The 7,500-nt window shown below is 41.1% G+C and overlaps 1 protein-coding gene across 4 annotated transcripts in view; it reads right to left on the bottom strand.

Annotated features, from left to right (window-relative positions):
• Nucleotides 1–7,499, bottom strand: part of LOC132840929 (MOB kinase activator 3B) — a 24,135-nt gene extending 16,636 nt beyond the window's left edge. Inside the window, exon 1 of one of the 4 annotated variants that reach the window (XM_060863019.1) lies at nucleotides 7,387–7,499. The gene's annotated coding sequence lies outside the window, so the exon portion shown is untranslated. Of the gene's footprint in view, nucleotides 1–45; nucleotides 189–5,811; nucleotides 5,829–7,381 lie in introns of those variants that run through there. The other 3 variants (XM_060863018.1, XM_060863020.1, XM_060863017.1) reach the window with 3 other exon arrangements.
• Between the last annotated feature and the right edge of the window lies 1 nt (nucleotide 7,500).

Below are 7,500 nucleotides of genomic sequence, written 5' to 3' on the forward strand. Positions count from 1 at the left end.
ATACGTAAATAAATACATAAATAAATAGAAAATTAATATCAATACCACTTGGCCTTTCAGACGTAACCACAAGACAGATGAGCAAGATTTTGTCTCAGCAAAGACACTACTGGGATTTCTAGGTCGATCCTGAACATGCTGTGTTCTATAACTGAAACTACAACCTTTGGGCATGATGAGGCAGGATGCGCGCACACACACACACGCACACACACACACACACACACACACACACACACACACACACACATAACAAGGTTATGATGAGGTCTTTTTAAACTACATGTGTGTGGAATTCAGGCTTTTGTCCTGATAGTCATCAGCGTGAGAGAGACGTGTCGCTACACGTCATGTCTCACTGTAGGGAACTCAAGAACGAGCAGAAAAACGCTTCCATCAATTAAACTGTATTGTTGTTGAGAAATGTTAATGTAATGTTGAGAAATGTTACTGTAATGTTGTTGAGAAATGTTAATGTAATGTTGAGAAATGTTACTGTAATGTTGTTGAGAAATGTTACTGTAATGTTGAAGAGAAATGTTACTGTATTGTTGTTGAGAATTTTATTATAATGTTGTTGAGAATGTTACTGTAACGTTGAGAATGTTACTGAAACGTTGAGAATGTTACTGTAATGTTGAGAATGTTACTGAAACGTTGAGAATGTTACTGAAACGTTGAGAATGTTACTGAAACGTTGAGAATGTTACTGTAATGTTGAGAATGTTACTGAAACGTTGAGAATGTTACTGTAATGTTGAGAATGTTACTGAAACGTTGAGAATGTTACTGTAATGTTGAGAATGTTACTGAAACTTTGAGAATGTTACTGTAATGTTGAGAATGTTACTGTAATGTTGAGAATGTTACTGTAATGTTGAGAATGTTACTGTAATGTTGTTGAGAATTTTACCGAAACTCTCAACAAAACTTTTGCGAATTTAAGACAAAGACTGGAATATAACTGAACGACCACAAAGTCACGAGGACCGTTACGACATGCAGACGCTGCCGACTCCTTCCAATTCCACACAGCAAACCTCACCAAGTCCCTGTGTATGCTTTTACTATAGAAACAATAAGGTATCATGTTTTGATGTAATTCACATTGTTCACGCTGCAACTTTCCCATAATCAGGACGGCTTTCAGTAAACACAACAAATCTCTCTACAACCTCATGAACCATCATGACTGTTTTGGTTTCACTGCTGGTGATTAGTGAACTGGTTTGTAGAAAAATCCTCATCCTTCTTCCTGCAAATTACAATGAGAAGCAAAAGCAAAAGCTGTGTGTTGTGGTGGGAAGTACGGTGATGTTTTCATGGAATTCCCCAAGATGTCAGGTGTATTTTACTCTCTCTCTCTCTCCTGCACACACACACACACACACACACACACACACACACAGTGTGAAGTGTAAGATTATATTTGTGGTTCTTCTGCAGAGCCACAATAAGCTAATAGCAGGGTGTCAGCAGGTTAAATTTAAGACAGTTCTATCTCCACCTTAAATGTCATATAAGAACTCAATCTGCACTAAAAACTGAGTGTAAAACCTGTAACATCATAACGCCTCAGACTCCGAATGGCCGACACTCAGCAGTCTTACACTGCGTTCAGTCAAGAGACTCTTAAACCTTTCTTTCTTTCTTAAATATAGAGAGCAACCTTTTTTAATTAAAAAAAAAAAAACATTTTTATTATTAGTATTAGAGAGAGAGAGAGCAAGCGAGAGAGAGAGAGAGAGCAAGTGAGAGAGAGAGACAGAGAGAGCAAGCGAGAGAGAGAGACAGAGAGAGAGAGAGAGAGAGAGAGTGAGACAAAGCGAGACAGAGAGAGAGCGCGGGAGAGACAGCAAGTGAGAGAGAGAGAGAGTGAGAGAGAGACAGAGAGAGAGAGCGAGAGAGAGAGAGAGAGTGAGAGAGAGCGCGAGAGAGCAAGCGAGAGAGAGAGAGAGAGCGAGAGAGCAAGCGAGAGAGCAAGCGAGAGAGAGAGCGAGCGAGAGAGCAAGCGAGAGAGCGAGAGAGAGTGAGAGAGAGTGAGAGAGAGACAGAGAGAGAGCGCGAGAGAGCAAGCGAGAGAGAGAGAGAGCGAGAGAGCGAGCGAGCGAGCGAGCGAGAGAGAGAGAGAGAGCGAGCGAGAGAGAGAGAGAGAGAGAGAGAGAGAGAGAGAGAGAGTGAGAGAGAGACAGAGAGAGAGCGCGAGAGAGCAAGCGAGAGAGAGAGAGAGAGCGAGAGAGCAAGCGAGAGAGCGAGAGAGCGAGAGAGAGAGCAAGCGAGAGAGAGAGAGAGAGCGAGAGAGCGAGTGAGAGAGCAAGCAAGAGAGCGAGAGAGAGTGAGAGAGAGACAGAGAGAGAGCGCGAGAGAGCAAGCGAGAGAGAGAGAGAGCGAGAGAGCGAGCGAGAGAGACAGAGAGCGAGCGAGAGAGACAGAGAGCGAGCGAGAGAGACAGAGAGCGAGCGAGAGAGACAGAGAGCGAGCGAGCGAGAGAGACAGAGAGCGAGCGAGAGAGACAGAGAGAGAGCGAGAGAGACAGAGAGCGAGCGAGAGAGACAGAGAGCGAGCGAGAGAGACAGAGAGCGAGCGAGAGAGACAGAGAGCGAGCGAGAGAGACAGAGAGCGAGCGAGAGAGACAGAGAGCGAGCGAGCGAGAGAGACAGAGAGCGAGCGAGAGAGACAGAGAGCGAGCGAGAGAGACAGAGGCTGCCACTGCTGGGCCCCTGAACAAGGCCCTTAACCCTCAATTGGTCAGTTGTATACCATGAGATAAAATAAGTCACTCTTGATGAGGACGTCTGCTAAATACTGGACATGTAAATGTGTAAAAGTGTAAAAGTGTAAAAGTGTGGGTTGGATGGGGTTTGGGGCATTTAAATGACCTGCGGCCTAAATGATAGTGACACAACATATACGTGACATTTAGGTCCTTAACACAGAATATTAAACACTGAGCTAAATTTGTTCTATCTAAAGCGCTGCCCTAAGGCTATTGATTGCTGTCTCTTTAACACACCAATAAAATCTTTTTATAAAGCTGACAATCCTGACAAGCATCGTCTTCTTTCACAGAGAAGATAAAAGATCAGCAGATCAGACATTGTTTTCAGTCGTCACGTATTTCGGCTCGTCTTTCCGGTCTTCAGCTCTACGTTTCTCGTCTAACTGGGCCGTCTGTTTCGGGGACAAATGCACCGTGGTCCTTCTGTGCTGACATAAGGAACTTTAACCAGTTTGTAAAAGACACAGTTGGGTGTTGAAGGTTAACACGTGGGTCGATAACGGCGGCTCGTCCTGCGGGTTTCGGCTCTTTGATGGTTATGCAGGAATGTGAGCGGGAGGGACGATGGGAAGCTGTAAAACCCCTGGGGCTGAAAGTCCGGAGCCCTGCAGTGACCCCTAAACTCCACCCATGTTACCTCTTTCTACATTTCTGCCTTATTAACTTCACCAGATGAGAAAAAAATTGATTCTGAAGTACTTGATTTAAAAAAAAAAAGCCTCACAGCAATTAATGTAAGGACCAAAAAAGAAGACGATGACAAAAAGAAAGCTGAATAAAAATAAAAAACCTTAAACGGTCTGTGAGGAATAAAACACTACAGCCGTCAGACTAAAATGAGCCTGAATAGTGTTGGAATTTTCAAATTTACATTATAAATAGCAAGAGATGCTTATAAATAAAGAAATTTCTAACTATTTAACACAAATGTCTAATAAAAGAAACTTTTCCTGAGCTGCGTCTATTGCGGTTTTAAATAAATACCCTTTATTTATGCCACATTTTATCGCATTTCTTGTTTGTTTAATATTAACTCTAGATTATAAATGAAATATAAATGTTAAACATAAATTTAAAAAAAAAAATCTAAATATATAAATAAATATTATGGATGGAATTTATTTTCTTTTATAAAAGTGATATTTACCTGCATGAACAGATCAGTGAAGATATTTGGGATTTGGCCTCGAAACGTACGACATGTAAAATCTGACGTCTTTCATTTACACCTCGAAGCATGAGTCTGGGTAAAAGATTACGTTTGTGTGCGTCACTGCTGGATCGTTAAGTGTCTGGGAATCTAGGATTTGCCTCAGCTGTGAGCATGTGATTCGATTAACACAGCGTTAAGTCCACTGTCGTTAGCGCTGGTTAAGGGTTTAAGATGGAGGGTGTGATCATGCTGGGTGGCTCCTGCTGTGGGAATGTGGATTTAAACATGCACGCTGCGTCGGTTTCTCTCCCAAACCTCGACTTTCAATGGGCTTTATGAGGACCACACAGAGGACCGGTTGATCCCACATCAGCTGTGTGTGTGTGTGTGTGTGTGTGTGTGCTCACGCTGGAAGCTTGTGACCGTGAAACACTGCCAAACGGCCCTGTTTTCAGATCAGCACGTGTCTGTGATTCTCTTTCTCTTTTCTTTACACGCTGTCCTTTTATATTGGAAACCATTTATGAGCAAGGAATAAATAATCCGTAACCATTTAGCAGCTTCACTGAAAACAAAAAACAACCAGACAATTCTAGCTGCTACACTCGAAAGCTCTACTGTGTATAACCTGAGATCATGTCAGAGAGAGAGAGAGAGAGAGAGAGAGAGAGAGAGAGAGAGAGAGAGAGAGAAGGATGTAAGAATGAAGGAAAATAGAAAGACATGAGGGACAAAAAAAACACAACAACTCTCCTTTTATGAGAGTGTGAGGATGTCTAGGCTGGCGATTGGAGCAAAAATATTCACCAAGAGGAACTGAATACATGCTGTAGGGTAAAGTCAGGACAGGATGACCTGTGTGCCGAGAGAGAGAGAGAGAGAGAGAGAGAGCGAGAGAGAGAGAGCGAGAGAGAGCGAGCGAGGGCGAGCGAGAGAGAGAGAGAGAGAGAGCGAGAGAGAGAGAGAGAGAGAGAGAGAGAGCGAGAGAGAGAGAGAGCGAGAGAGAGAGAGATGTAAAAATCCTGTTATCCAGTGGGTCTACAAACAGTACATTTTTACATGATGTCAATCAGACGAGGTCGGTACAGTACTGGTGCTGTCTGAAGAATGAGGATGTTACAATTTCTTAGGGCCACTAGAGACTTTATCAGTGCAAAGGCATGTGTTTCATTCCCCTTATTCCACAGGCGATGGTTGTGTACGAGGTGGATGTTTCCAGAATATAGTTTTATATTGTTTTCGATGGCAGAACATCTACAGATCTGCTCGCAGTGTGCAGACAGTCGGATTAAAGGATCACATGACTGTGTGGATTGTAATGGATTAAAGCTTCTCAGCAAATAAAAAGCTTTACACACACACACACACACACACACACGTGCCCTGGCCTCCATCCAGAGCTGCACCCAGCGACAAAAGCCCCGTGGTGAGATTTCACACAGATGGAGGGAGAAAAAAAGCATTCAGGGAGCAGCTTGGTGAATAAACAGTACAGTACAATATCGATGCCAAGCCACTGTGTTTCCGTACAGACGGGTTTTTACAGGCTGTTGTTCAGGGAAATACCGGTGTGCTTATTTACCGTTATGTGTAAAAAGCAATAAAACAAGTTGCTACAGAACTCTGAATGAATGAAAGAAGAAAAAAAAAAAACAGCTCACTTCACACAGATGAGCTGTTTCTCTTGCCTAAAGGCACAGGCGAGTTCACGGCTGTAAATCTGACTCCGGCAATCAAAGCTGTCAATGTTTAACTCAAGTGTGAATTTCTGCAGAGTGAATCAGTTTGCTCTCAGACAGGAAGTAGTGAATATCGTACAATATGAAACTAATAAATGATTGATTTGGTGCTTTATATATTAAAATGAACCAGAACTCACTAGCACTGGTAGTGACAACACCCCGTGGACCATCTTCTTGTGTGCAAAATAACATCTCATTTGCTGTAATAGGAAAATAATCAACAACAGAGTGGGATGATGTTAATCCCCATTAAACTTTTACTCTAATCATCATCAAGTTGATTGTTTTCCTATAACAGCACACGGGTATTATATTAGTCATCTTATACCACAGCAATTTCACAACATTTACAATCCATAATGAGTCAAAACAAGTCTCCAATATCACAGTATTTATCAAGCCCATATAAATACAGTCTAATTATATACTATACTATATAGCTCGAGAACTAGTCGACTCTTTGAACCGGCTCTTTTAGATGAACATTAAAAGAGCCTAACGCATACTGAAGTGTAACATTTCGTTGAATTATATCTGTTGAGAATGATTAGTGAGAAAACAGCAATCACTGGTGAAAACACCTTTTTTTTGGCATTATAGGAAATTCTCATTTGGGAAGCCATTTCTACGGAGTCGACTCGTATCGGTGAGCCGAGCCAAATGAATCGACTCTCTAAAAAACCGGTGTTATAAATGGGTGTGTCTTCTGATCTTAAAAAGATTACAAGTGCATGTAAGCTGTTTTAATTATAAATAAAATAAAACGTGTAGAATTATATTCACACCATACAGGTATATAGGTTACTGCTCCATTCATAAGTTATTGCAAAGCTTATTAGAAGCACATTGAACCGATTCAGTGTTAAATAGAGCTCACTGGTTTCGTTACGTTGAAAAACTTGAAAAGGAAATACTTTAGGTGTTACTTTAGGTGTAAGTGATGAAAATTAGAACTTTATTTATTATTAGAATCCGTTTTTACATGACAACGTGCTGCATAATACAACATAGTAATGCAGAACCTTAAAATGACTCCTTAAAATGAAACACAAAACTTCTGATTCACCTGCTAAATTATTCATAAGTTATTGCAAAGCAGCTGAATCCAAAACAGTGTACTAATGGACATATTGTTTGCTATATTAGATTGACAAGGCATAATATACCCTAACGTAGTGCTCACATCTTAGGGTACATTCGGGATTCAGCCAAGCTTATTAGAAGCACATTGAACCGATTCAGTGTCAATTAGAGTTCACTGGTTTCGTTACGTTGAAAAACTTTAGGTGTTACTTTAGGTGTAAGGGATGAAAATTAGAACTTTATTTATTATTAGAATCTGTTTTTACACGGCAACGTGTTGCATAATATAACAGTAATGCAGAACCTTCAAATGACTCCTTAACATGACTCCTTAAATGATTCATTGAAATGACTCATTCAAATGACTCACCTGCATTTTAAGTACACTTTTCATTAAAAAAAAGTGCATCGTAAGTGTCCAAATCATCATAAATATGTATTTATTTTTTTAACCACGACGCCTCAGTAAGGTACCAAAAGCAAAAGCAAAAGCAAAGCAAACAACACAGGCACGTTTACTAACAGCCACATAAACACCTCGAACTAGCAACTAGCACAACGCGCTTAAACACAAACCTTTTAAATCTACACACCAAAAAAATATCAGTTTAGGTTCTTATTTACCTCACTTTTATTTTAGTCCCGTGTAATAATCCCTCTTCACTTCTGAATCTCGCTTTGCCGTCTGCGCCACCGCTCAGAGAGCAGACAGGCTGTGAGCCACTAGCATACTAGCATACTAG

Source organism: Tachysurus vachellii, chromosome 26 (assembly GCF_030014155.1).
Source record: "Tachysurus vachellii isolate PV-2020 chromosome 26, HZAU_Pvac_v1, whole genome shotgun sequence".
NCBI lineage: Eukaryota > Metazoa > Chordata > Actinopteri > Siluriformes > Bagridae > Tachysurus > Tachysurus vachellii.